The 12,983-nt window shown below is 46.2% G+C and overlaps 1 protein-coding gene across 6 annotated transcripts in view; it reads left to right on the top strand.

The window, feature by feature from the left end:
* The window catches only part of SGMS1 (sphingomyelin synthase 1), an 84,772-nt gene that overhangs the window by 12,205 nt on the left and 59,584 nt on the right, over positions 1 to 12,983 (top strand). For 2 of the 6 annotated variants that reach the window (XM_051799699.1, XM_051799695.1), the window contains exons 1-2: positions 4,089 to 4,342; positions 10,778 to 10,896. The gene's annotated coding sequence lies outside the window, so the exon portion shown is untranslated. Of the gene's footprint in view, positions 1 to 4,088; positions 4,343 to 8,785; positions 8,856 to 10,777; positions 10,897 to 12,983 lie in introns of those variants that run through there. The other 4 variants (XM_051799702.1, XM_051799698.1, XM_051799701.1 and 1 more) reach the window with 2 other exon arrangements.

Raw genomic sequence — 12,983 nt, 5'->3', positions numbered from 1 at the left:
GATGTGGCAGCTCCTTCATCTGAAGGAGCCCATGTGCCTTCCCCTCTTGGCTTGTGCAGTGGAAGGGCTGCTGCATCTCTTCTGTGGTCAGAGTTAATCAGAATGTGAATGTATTTAAACTGAAAGTGTGTATTCGTTAGGTGGGTTGGTGGCAGTTCTCGGTATTGAGCTGTCGTTTCTGGGAGAGCTCCTGCTGTGGGATAGCTGAGGCTTTGCAGGGAGCCCAAAAATGCCTCTCCCAGCTGCCCTGGCCAGCTTTGCTGTCCTGAAGGGCTTTGCTCTGCCTTAAGGCACAGGCTTAGCCAACAGAGTGCTCTCAAAAGCAAACTCTGGAAGGTTATCTTTTTTTTTACATGGAATTTCTACATGAATACAGACTATCGTTTCCCCGAGCTGGGAGGTGACCATCCCTTGTGGTTTGTTTAACTGCACAGGACGGTTGTTGCAGCAATGCCCAGAAGAAACAAGATTAAAAAGCAATTACTGTAGCCTTGCAAGGGTGTGTGGTCCAGAAAAATTCCTTTTCCAAGTTAAATTCCTTTCCCAAGAAGTTGATGACTTTTAGGCCAAGACAAGAGGTAGAAAAGTTTAAGTACATGGAACAATTTCTTCTGTGAACTATGGGAACCTTGGAAAGTTGAAATAACTTTTGTAGCTGGAAGTTTCCGTTTATTTAATTTTGTTTTGCTTCCTTAGGGCTCAGCTGTCCTTGTTTTGAGTTAGTTTTATTTATGGACACGTCGTGCTGCTCTCCAACAGAGATGACCCTCAACTCCCCCCTGCACTTAGCAAGTCATCTGCTTGTTGGTGTGTTAAGCCCATTTAAAATATCTTCCTGAGATTTGAAGATAATTTGCATCACACTAGGCACGTATTGATGTTTAATACAGAGCAGCTGCTGCCCATTAGCCACTTTTATACTTGTTTTCTTCCTAGTTAAACACACGTGATTGGCACAGGTACATCTTGTAACTTGACTTTTACTTGCAGCCAATTAGTCAAGTGCGAATCCAGCTTGAATTCTTTGCCCTCGGTGCATTTCTGTGTGAGTGTCTCATTTATTCCTTCGTGTCAGTGGCTGGAAGAGTCTCTTTTCCCGGGAGGCTCAAGCCAGTGTTGCAGGAGAAGAACAGTCCTGCTGAATTTGGGGTGTGGGGCAGGTGACAGCAGGGACTTTGGGTTCACTGATGGGGCTTTGCTGCTGAATTGCTGTGTTTTACAGCTGCCAGGGAATAAACCACTTCCAGCACACTGAGAGCAGAGCCTCTGCCTGCTTGGCCTCTGGAGACCCAAGGAATAGGCCTGGTTTGTGGAATTTGGGAGCAGGCTGCACCTCAGCTGGGTCCCAAAGCTCCTGAGCAGACCCAGCTTGGAATCCAATACTCCCAGAGGGTCGGTGTGGATTGAATTACTGGGCCATTACCTGGTTGTGCTGCTCTGGTGAGCTCATCTGCCTTCCTCCTGCTACCCATGGATGGCTGTGGCACTGACAGAATTAGCAAAAAGCAAGAGGGAAGACAATTGCAGTGTAACAGCTGAAATTTCAGGGAAATAGCTGATGGATAGGCTGCCTCACTTCAGCTCCACTAAACCCTGCCTTTAAGTGGCTGTGAGAGGTTTGTGAGATGTGCTTGCTATGCTAAAAAAATAAAAGGCCTCACTATGAAAGAAGGGAGGAAGGAACTTACCAAAGAGCTTCACTAACTTCTAGATTCTCACACCGCTCAGGAGTCACCTGCTCAAAATTCCTCCTCTGTACCTGACCCAGCTCGTTCAATCCTGTTTTTCCCTATGAAACAAGAGGCAAAAAAGCAGTGTTTGCTCTGGTTCATGAGGATCACAGAATCATTTAGGTTGGAAAAGACTTCTGAGATCCTTGAGTCCCCCCTGTGCCCGATGCCCACCTTGTCCCCCAGCCCAGAGCACTGAGTGCCACGGCCAGGCCTTCCTGGGACACCTCCAGGGATGGGCACTCCAAACCTCCCTGGGCAGCCCCTGCCAGTATTTGATTGTCCTTTCCATGAAGAAATTCCTCCTGATGGCCAACCTGAACCTTCCCTTTGGGAGGCAGTTTTTGGGATAGTGACAGGCTCTTTGTAAGCAGCTTGTGACTGTGGGGAAGCCAGGTGTGAAGGTGACATCCAGGTGCCAGTAAAAATCTTGCTGCTGTGACTCCAGAAATGCTGAATGTGAGGTGAAGGGGTAGCTATTGTAACAAAACATGGAGTGGAAATGTCTCCTCCTTGGTGTTTCTGACTTAGCTTGCAGCTGTTGTGCCTGTGCCCATCTTTTGCTTCCCTCCTGCATCAGAAGTTATAATCTAAAAATAAGCTGTGTTGTGCAGAGGAGTGGGAAACGAGATAGCAGGAGTGATTTCATGTGTCATTACTGTGTGTCTGCCCTGTGCTGAGAGCATTTCTGCTGGTCAGTGAAACCCTGAGTGGTGCAGGCTGTCATCACCCAGCTGACACTGAGCTAATGCTCCCCTGCTCTCTGGCCTGCTCTTAAACCAGACCCCAAATTAAAAAAAAAAAGTATTTGAAGGAGGCAAAACGTTGTTACAATTTCACTGAGATGAGGATAACCCTTGTAAGTCTCTGGAAGTGAAGGGAATAGGTTTATTTTCTGTGCTGCCCTCTTCTGCAGTACTTGACAGGGTCTCTGGTGAGGTGGCCAGGAGCTGTTCTGTCCCCAGTTTAAACCACTGGAAGAGCACTGGCAGTGGTGGTTTGGTCTGTCAGGGAGGCTGAAAGTCACTTTGTCTGCTTTAGTACTGACATGTAAATCCAAGGGGACAAGGCAGCTTTGCCTGTTGCTCTTTGCACTGACTGGGCAGCCAGGACTGAAATCTCTGGGGCTTTGAGTCTGAAGTTCTTTCCAGCTCTGCTACTGCTTCACTGTGTGTCTTTGGAGACAGACAGACAGATCTCATTTGTCAAGGTTTCTGGGACCCTGTGAAAGCTGGAGGTGCTGTGTGACAAGGCTGCCTCTCTGCCCCTCCTGTGCTTTCAAAGATGCAGTACAGTCCTTTTCCTTCTTTCTTTGTTTTTTTTTTTTTTTTAATTTCCCTTAGTCTAAGACTTGCAAAGCTTGTGTGACTTGCTGCTTTTGTAGCTGGTGCCTCAGGAAGTGCTGCAGGTGGGTTTGTGGGTTGCATTTAGGCAGAACAGTGAGTCTTGGCACTTAATATGCCTGGTGTAACTGCCTTCCTCCCTGGTGTAATTAAAAACAGGAAAATAAAGTCTGTCTGGTTTAAAATCTTGGAATATCCCGAGTTGAAGGGAGCCACAAGGATCGTCAGTCCAACTCCTGGCCTTGCACAGGACACCCCAACAATCCCTCCTTGGTCCCATCTTGATCTTGCCACTTCTTCCATACGGAGCAATAATGCACTTTTTGGCTTTTTAAAGCAAGAACTGAAATTACTTGTGTTCTCACATCCAAGCTGGGATTATTTCTCATTATTTCATGGGACCTGTGATAGGTTTACTTACTTTTGTTTAAACTCTTGAGCCTCACCTAGTAATCTTATATTTGGGTGTTGCACAAGGCTGGGCTTGAAAAACAGTCTTGTAGGGCTGAAGTTAACCTCATGGAGGGTAAGCAGGGAGTTGACCAAAGTTTATTCCAACTTTACTTTCTTTGGAGTTTTCTTGGTGTATTGGATTGTCTGGGTTTCACTTCTTGCAGCTCTGTTTGTCTGAGGTCTCTGACCACACCAGACACGTTCCATCCTGGAAGGCAGCAGGAGTAAGTGAAGGTCTCCGTGGCTTTTTTCTGTTTGTATTTGGTTAATTCTGCTTTCCCAGTGTAGTTTGAGATAAGTCAGTTGATTGATTAGGCAGCTCATGGAAGTGAGGGACTGGTGCAGAACCAGCTTCTGGTTGGGGATTTCCTGGCAGGAGATAACAACAAAACCATATCCCAGGAAAAGCTGGACCTGGAGCTCTGGCATGCTGAGCCTGCAGAGACAGATAAGGAGACAGGACAGGAAGATGCACTAATTGATAACTGCTGCAGAACCAGCAGAGTGGGAGATAACTAGGTAACTGTCTCCACCCCCTCCAAAAAAATTCCTCAAGCTCAGTATCCTGGCCTTAGGAAGAGGGTCCAGCACGTTTAATTTACTCTCCTCAAGCAGGAATCATGTCTGCAGCACTGTCTTCAAATGAGAAGAAAAATGAGCTGGAAAACAAGCTGTTCCTTTACCACTTTTAAGCAATAACAGTCTTAGTATTCCTGTCTTCCACTTCTGTACCCTTGGGATAACTGGGATTGTTTGGCTGTGGATAATTCCTCTTGTCTTAACCAACAAGTGCTTGGGACACGGTTGTGTCTTAAGGTGGGTGTGACTGCAGGACTCCAGCAGAGCAGGGGATCTGCTGGCTGCATTCCCTGCTGCCAGGGGGATTGTGGGACAGGCTGCCAGGGAAATTCCTTTTCACTGTGGTTTTCCGAGCCTGCTTACCGGGGAAGACCCCGTAAGTTTTGGGTATCCCTCCTGAATAATCCATGACTGCTCTGAACAAATGAGCAGGAGTGAAAGGACACCTTTGCTTCCTTCAGCTCTGCTGTAAGAACCCTTTGCAGCCCATCACTAAGAGAGTACACTTTGCTTTTTGTCTGTAGCTTTGCTTTAGCAAAATAGTCCTTTCTAGCTGGAGGACCTTAAGGAAGAAAGTCTCTGGCAATATCTGTAGGAGTCGCAGTTCTTTGCTGTGCAAATGCTGAAATCTGTGTCTCGCTCTAATGTTTCTTGGAGCTTAAATGTTTTTGGATAAACAAAGCATCTGTATAAGCTGCTTACAGGCAGCCTTTCCCCTGGCAGTGGAATGCAGCCACCGGGAATGCTGCAGTGGGAACAAGGAGCTCTACAGAGCTGAGGGTCAGGAGTGGGATGCAGTGGGGCAGCATGTCAGATCTAAATGTTCATTTTGATTGGCATATCACATTCCAAGCCGTTTCTTGTACGAAAAATTGCTGGCATCCATTACCAGAGTATTTTTGTTTAATTTGTGGAGCAGTTTGCAGCAGTTTTTTCTCCCCCCAGTTTCCCCAGAATGTTGCTGGGTCGTTAAGTAGGAGCCCCTAGAAATGTGCTCAAAAACCCCAGGAACTGAAAATCAGAGGAACCTGCTGAGATAAAGTCTGTTTCTGTATAACTTTGCTTCCAGAGGAAAAACACGTTTCTGGTGTTTGTTGTTTCACGGTAAAGGGTTTCTAAAACATCTCCCACGTGTTATTACAGAGGGGAAAGCGTTCCCAACCTGTGGATTGGAACCTGCTGTCTGGGAATGAGGGAGAGCTGAGGGAGGAAAACAGATACAGAGCAGTTTAGCTGCTTTTAGTGTTGATATAAGTGATGTAGCAAAGCAGCTTTGAGGGTTGTTTTTTTGGGTAGCGGCTTTTTTTGCTTGTTTTAAATTTTTTTAAATTATTTTTATTATTTTTTTTTTAATGTGGTTATAATAAAAATAAAAGCCCTGAAGCTTGGGGTGACTGGCTTTGAGGGTTGTGATGGTGGAGGGAAATGCCAGACTTCTTGTTGAGTGATGGCAGCACCACAGGGAACCTGTGAAATGTAATCCCTGGTCTTGGATATGCTGATTCCAGCCCAGGGATGCTGCAGGAGTGGTGCCTTCCCTTTTCCCGGTCTCTAGCCTGTGTTTGAAGTTTTCTTGGGCAGGAAGGTGAATGGAAAAGGTTAAGATATAACAGCTGCCCAAGCACTGCATGCCTGGGTCTGATATCAGTATAATTATCTTGCAAATCTTCTGTTTAGAAGAGGAAAGTATTGAATGATATTTTAAGAGCTCAGAGAAGCTTCTTTTATAAATTCCTGTCTCTCTGTTCTTCCCATCCTCCCTTTGGGATCTGCATCTGTCCTGGTCTCCCCTTTTTCCCAGGCTATCACACCATGAATACATGAAACCATGTATTTAAATATAGTGGGAATTCTGGTGTGTGGTGTGTTGCAGGTCAAGGTGAACCATTCCTGTCTCCATCCCTTGAGCAGAAGCACGTGGGCTGTGCTTGTCATGGAGCCCTCAGCTTTCATCCCATTCTCCTCCAGCTCCTGCAAAGCCAGAATAGGGACCAGCCAATGGAAGATGATCCATGAGAGGCCAAACCCCAGTTTGATGGGTGAAAATAAGCAGTGTAATAAGCAATTTGAAGTAGTTTCTGTTGGTGGTGATCACCAGGAAATTTCACTGGTGGCATTGCCTGTTCCAAGAGCACACCAAGGTCTGTACTCTGGTCATACCCTGCATTCCTTACCCCTAATATATCCAAATGATCAGACCTTGGATTTTTATGTAGATAGGTCTGACTGCAGATATCCTGGCAAGGATCTTACACTGCAGCTTCTCACAGTATTTCATATTATTAATGCTTTCTAGCCTAGTCATAACTTGCTTTTTCAGAATTAACTAAGCTTTTCCTCTTCTGAGTATGTTCAGGTTAATCTGGAAAATTCTGAGCATCTGACCTTTTGGGGACAGTTGAAAATATCAGTGTGTCACTTCTCAGGGTCCTGGAATCTGTGTCGTGCAAAGGTTTCCAAGTGTCTCGTGTTGGGGCCAGATTTGTGGAGAGGAGTGTGTCCTGCAAGGTGTTTTCTTGGAAGGATGAACAAGAAGAAGGTGGGGAGGAGGAGGTCTGAGAAGAGGAATGATTATTTTGGAAGCAGGGAAAGGCTCAGTCTCCTGCTGGAGAGGTCAGGTCACTCAGATCCTACAAAACCAACCAACCAAAAACTAATCCCATGAACAAATCTTGCTGATTCATGTAATTGTGTTGCTGTAGATCGTGGTGATGAGTTTTATCACAGTTTGGGACACTAGGAATGAGTTTGCAGTTTGCTGGCAGGTTTGCTAGCAGCTTTCCATGCAGGAAAGGTGGAAGGGATGTCTCTGGTTAAAAATGTGGTGTGTGTGGCAGAGGGAATTGGCTCCGAGTCTTCCAAAACTGGAAATGAGAGCTGAGAATATTCTGCTTTTTTACAGTTAAAGGCAAAACTCCAAAATGGAAGTCACTCTTAAATATAAGAGCAAAAGCTGGTGGGGAGAGTGGTGTTTAGTGGTTCCCTGCTACAGATGTGCATGAACCAAATGAGGGTCACTGTTTCCTTGCAGACCCTTTCACATGTCCATTGGCTGCATGATTTTATATTCTCCACAGGAAGAGTGCAGACACAAGCAGCTGTAGATTAGGATCAATTTGCAAGATAGTTCCGTGATTAGGAGGCCTGTGGAGATGGTTTTTTATGTAAGAACTGCATTACAAATTTAAATGGCTTCCTATGCTTAAAGAATTAACTGTGAGGATTAAAGTGACATCTCAGACATGGGCTGAGCGTTCTCTCAAAATGTTCTCTCAAAATCCCTTACGTCTCTCTAAATCAATTAGTTTGATTTCTTTAAGCCACAAGTGAACTGGCTCGGTGAACAATGATCTATATAGGTTGAATTTCTCCAGAGCATTTTAAGGAGTACTTTAGTCTGGCAAAGGCAAAGCAAACATGGTGAGGGAGGAAAAAAAGAGCTGGTGAAATGTGGAAATACTCTGTGCCAGGGCGTGAGGTGAAAATGCTCCCTCATCATCGAGGTGCCTTGTCAAAGAAGCAGTCATGAGCTGGTTAATCCAACCTTCACAGGCATTCCTGATCCTTGCTGGTTGTACTGGGTGAGAAAGTAAGACAGCAGCCTACTGTTGCTGCTTGAAAGAATGTGTGAAGTGGGAAGGAAAAGATGTCCGTGCTGATGGAGACAGAGAGAGCATCAGGGAGAGAGTTTCACTTCTGTCAAGTCTCCCAGAGTGGCCCTCAGCACTCAGATGTGGCCACTTAACTCTCCTAAACTATGTGGATGGTTGGTTTCCTTGTAACTCTTCATGGATAATACTGGGGGTGGCATTCACCTGGAAAACATCTGACTTATTAATAAAGGAATCATGTGCTCTTTCTGGAAATCCTACAGGTTTCCACTGGCTGTAATCTCTTCAAATGCATTAGTCAGAGATACGGCTTCAACTGTGAGCCTGCTCCAGGCTGAGTTTATTAGATCAGGTGTTGTAAAATGGTGAATATTTTGTGACTAAGCCAGCGATGTTCTGGAGGGTGTTTGAGTCCTACTGACTCGTAGTTCTTGGCTGTGTTGTGACACAGAGAACGAGGCTGGCAAGTAACTTCAGTCATTAATCTTCATAGCATCAAAACCTTCAGAATTTCTTCTTAGCTGGTGCTTCTGCATGAAGGAAATCCTGTGGCTGTCAGAGCGAGTGGTGGCACAGCCAGAGCTGAGCGTTGTCACGTTAGATGCTAAAATAGATCCGGGTTTCTCTCGTGCTGCTCTGGCTCCTGATTGCTTAGCAACTCCAGAAACTGAACTATTTCCACAAGTATATTAACAGTTTAAGGAAACAGGGCCCTGAACTTGGCAGCTCATACCCCAGCAGAGCAGCAGTCAGTGCTGTGCAAACAGAAGGGTCTTCCTCAGGATGGAGGAGTTTGGCTCATTGATTTGGGTAAGATAGACCTTTTATTTTCTGAGAAATATGTAACAAATGTCAGAGTTTGTCAAATAATACAAGGCAGTGCTGTGCATGCCACAGGAAAGATAAGAATGAGCTCTAATCAAACCTTGCCACACAGCCCTGGTAGTACCCAGAGCCAACTGTCAGCGTGAATTCCTTCTGCTGGCTTCTAACTGGCCCAGAAATAATTGTGGCTGTGGCAGGAAACGTGTCCTTACAGGGTCTGTGTGGCTCTGTAGGGAGAGGAAGAGGCTGCAGCTGGGGTGGAGCATCTCGTGGTGCTCAGCAGCACGAGCTGATTCACGACTCGCTCATCCCGGGTGGGTGTTTACGTCTGAGCGCCAGTTTGTGCTCCGGCGTCTCTTGGAATGGGGGAACTGTCCTTACAATAGTGGGCATGCAGGGTTTGGAGCGTCCCCTCTGGGTGCAGGGAGGGCTACAGCAGGCTGGTTTTCCCTTGGGTCACGCTCTTGGCACGTGGGTGGTTTTTTGGGGGGTTCGGGAAGCGAGCGTGACGTGTTCGGGAGGGCGGCTGCTGCTGGGAGATAAGAGCCAGTCACTGATGGAAACATGTCCTGAAGACTTGCTAGTGGGTGTTCATGGGCTGGGTAACTCCTCTTGGGTTCTGTCAACACTAGCCTGTGTTACTGCAGTGCTGCAGCAGGACAGCAGGGCTCTCAGTGCCCGGCTCATCCGCTGGCAGTGTGCCCTGGCTCCATCCTCGTGGACAAAAGCTGTTTGACTTCCAGCCTGGAGCACAGACGAGCTGTCTGGCTGGGGGGTGCACCTGGTGTCACCCTTCCCGAAGCACTTGGGTGGGTTAATCTCGAAGATGAGGCAAGATTGCAGAGCAAAACCCAAAAGCAAATTTCCAGTTAATCCTAAACATAGCTAAAAAGGAGTCTGGGAAAGCAGGACTGCCGTGCTTCCAGCTGCCTGCTTCCTGGCAGCCACTCACTTGGATTGGGTTCTGTTTCAGCAAGCACAATGAGAGTTATTTATTCCCCCTCCCTCCCCAACTAGGGTTTGAATGGGAATGGATGAATTGCACTTTTCTAGCTAATGTGAATGGAGCAGGGAGACCTTCTGGATTTCCCTTATCTGAAAGTAAAGGTTTAATTGGAAGAACCCTACAGAGTGCAAGGGGTTGGTTCTTTTCTGAATTTCTGTCCTGATTTTGTCTCCCTTGGAAGCTGGAGGGGTTGGATGGCAAGTGGATTTGCTTCCCAGTGGCAGGATGGAGTGGTTTTTGTGCTGCTACTGGCTCTGTTTAGCTGTGCAAGAGGTAACAGGGATGGAAGGAAACCTGTTCCCTGGGTGCTGCCACCTGAGGGTTTTGGCCCTGTGCATTTTGATTTTTAGTTTTTGGTTTTGCTTCTGTGCAGGTGCTTCTTCTCTCTTGTGAATGATCTTGGTTATCTTGAAGACTGTCAGGAAAGGCTTTCAACCTTCCTCCTTCACTCCCCCTGCATCAGCTTATTTGTCAGCAAAACATCTTGTGTTCAGAGCCAGGGTGACTTCGCCAGCTCCCTTCAAACACACCTTGAGGTTTATTCCTTCAGTTAGTGCTCCCTGGGGCAATGTGTGTCCCAGGAGTTCTGCTGGGTTGTTCCTTTAGTGAAGGAGAAGGTGCTCTGGATGTTGTAGGTGGTTCTGCTCCGTGGTGCCCCTGGGCCACATCAGGGGGTCAGTGGCCCGTTTCCTACAGCTCCATTTCCCACGTTGTTCCCGGGGTGGTGCTTCATCCAAACCACTCTTGCCAGGTGCAGGCTGGCAGGAGAATGAGCCCATATCCAAGACAGACTTCTGTGGGAAGGTTGGTGCGTGTGGAGAGTAGTGGATGCCACCGAGTGGAATGAGAAGCACCTCAGCCCTCCTTCAGACCCAAAGAAAGCTGCTTGTAGGCCTGTTTGGACACAAGGATCTTCTTTCTTACTGGGTAGTCCTTTGGGAAATACTATTTTTAAAATTATGTCTTTCTCTGGAGGTGCTCAGGGCCAGGTTGGATGGGACTTGAAGCAGACCTGGTCTAGTGGAAGGTGTCTTTGCAGGGTTGGAGCTGGATGATCTTTAAAATCCCTTCCAACCCAAACCATCCATGGTCTTTCCTGTACATCCCAGCTATCAGTGGACCTCGAAGTCATCTTCACACTGTGACAACTGCTGATGCTTTAATGAAGGCTTGCTGCCAGCTCTGCTTCCTAACATGTCCTTATTTTTATTTGTTTGGGGTTTTTAACAGTGACTCTCGTGCCTCTGGGAGAAGCAGCCAGCAGCAGGTCTCCTGAGCTTCGACTCTCACGTTCACAATGAGCTTCTGACCTGATGCATCGAGTGCCCTGGGTAGAAAAGCAATTCCAGGTGAGTCAATGAGCTTTGCATTTTCAAGCATGTGTGTTTTTGGTGTGTTTGTTCAGTACTTTGTTTGCTGTGACCTGAGTTTGGGCAAGTTCTTGGTTTGGGTTTGGGTGGGCAGATATCCATTTCCCTTTGGATGTGACACAGGCTGTCACACTCTGGTATTAAATTGTAAAATCTTAGGGAAAGGCAATGGAAAGATCACTTAGATTGGTTCCTTTTTCCTGCTTCCAGGTAAAGATAACTAAGAGCAAAACTTGAGAAAATGTAGGTTGTGGATAAATGCTCCCCAAACCCTACTTCTAAGGAAATCTTTGCCCCTCTGGCTGTTGAAACTGGAGTGATATACTGGATAGAGAACCAGACTGGTGGCTGGAATACCTGTTTGCCATTCCCAGGTCTGGCTTTGACGTAGCTGAATGACCTGCAAAGATAAAATAAATGGGGTGTATGCCCTTTCTTGCTGCATGTAGTTATGTTTTTCTCTTTTAATAATCCTTTGAAGCTGTGTGGGGATTTTCTGAAAGGCACCTCATAAGATTTGTCGTGTTTTTGTTGGGTTTGATCCTTGCTGGGAAAGCCCCGTGACCAATTGAAGAGCTGTAGTAAAAATCAGAAAATAAAAGTGGAGCTACTGGGCATAGAAATTTTGAGGAGGAATGTGTTTTAAAAGCTGTTATTGGTTTGTGTGTAGCCCCAGTGACCAGCACACTGAGTGAACAAAGTCCCTTGTGCCTCCCATTCCTAGTTGGGAAAGCTGTTGCCTTTTCCCCCGAGGTTTTGGAATATTAATAAACCTGAACTGGCTGATTCTGAGAGGCTGTGCTGAGAGACAGAGCAGAAAAGCAGCTTTCAGTTGTGATTCTTCCTGATACAGTTGTGGTTTTTTTTTTTTTTTTCCTGTGGTGCCCTGAGCAAATTTGTTTTTTGGAAAAGTTGGTTTTAGCCCCTCTCCTGTGGCTGTCCCAGGGCTCCATGTATCTGGATCTCACGGGTTGATTAATCAAGATGTTGAGTGGCTTTTCCACAGAAATACCACCAAAAATAATGAGCAAAATTCTGTGGCTGAACATCAGCGCCACTAAAATTGAGGGAACTGGGTTTTTTTGCATGTTGCAGGTCAGGTGAATTGGTCTGAGCAGGTTTTTGGAGCTGTTGCTTCCTGAAAGCTGCACCTGTGTCACAGTGGTTCAAGACAAACTGTGATATTTAGGCTTGTTTTAAGCAGTCATGCAGAATTCGTGTTTTCCCCACCCTCCTTCAGCTACATCAGTATTAAGAGCAGAAGATGCTTTTAGCAGACACCAGAAGCTCCTGTCACTGCGTTGGTTCAGCTCCTGCTTGCTCTGCACCAACACACAGACATGGTGAATAATGGAGTGATCTGTTACTTAAAGTTTAATGCAGGTTTAATCGGGGTTGAACATCAACAGGTGCAGTGCAAGAGGCTGCTCTGGAAAAGATTCCAAGTGAATGTTGTGGGGTCTGTGTTGTTGGGTTGTAGAATATCAAGACACTGCTGCCTTTTCAATGGCTTTTTTTTTTTTCCCCTTTCTTTCTGTCTTTCTTCTTGGTACGAGTATTATTTTTTTAAACAAAGGAAAAACATCCCTTTCCTCAATTGTTCGCTTTGCAAAACTCGAGCCTTAAAATAATCCAGGAAGCCTTTTGTTATATAAATATACTCATCCTTCTCCTGGCACAGAATGTGCTTGCTAGAGCTGCTTGCTGAATTCTCTCTTAAAACTTAAATTTCAGTGGCTCTGAAGCAGAAACCCAGGGCTCAGAGAGCAAAGCAGGCACTGATTGCTGTGTAATCACAGGGTAAGAGTGGCTGTGCAAGGCAGACAGAGCAGTGCAAAGCAGTGGTTTGTGCCTGGAACTCAGTTCCTGTGTCTCAGTGATTTTTGTTTAATCTTGTTACAGTCAGGGTGTGCTTATACCTCCCAAATTTAGCTCCACAGGAAGAGGGCCTCGGTGCTTGTGCTGTCTTTTGAAAGTATTGGTGCTTAAGTTGCTTGTGCAGAAGTAGAAATGTGTGTGAATGCAGCAAGGGCTTGGAATGGTTAAAAGTAAATTCCAGTGCAGAC

The sequence above is a fragment of the Manacus candei genome, unplaced genomic scaffold, assembly GCF_025592945.1.
Source record: "Manacus candei isolate 608988 ecotype Guabito, Panama unplaced genomic scaffold, ASM2559294v1 h1tg000050l, whole genome shotgun sequence".
In the NCBI taxonomy this organism is placed as follows: Eukaryota; Metazoa; Chordata; class Aves; order Passeriformes; family Pipridae; genus Manacus; species Manacus candei.
The sequence above is the reverse complement of the archived record's forward strand: the minus strand, read 5'-3'. Positions and strand labels throughout refer to the sequence as shown.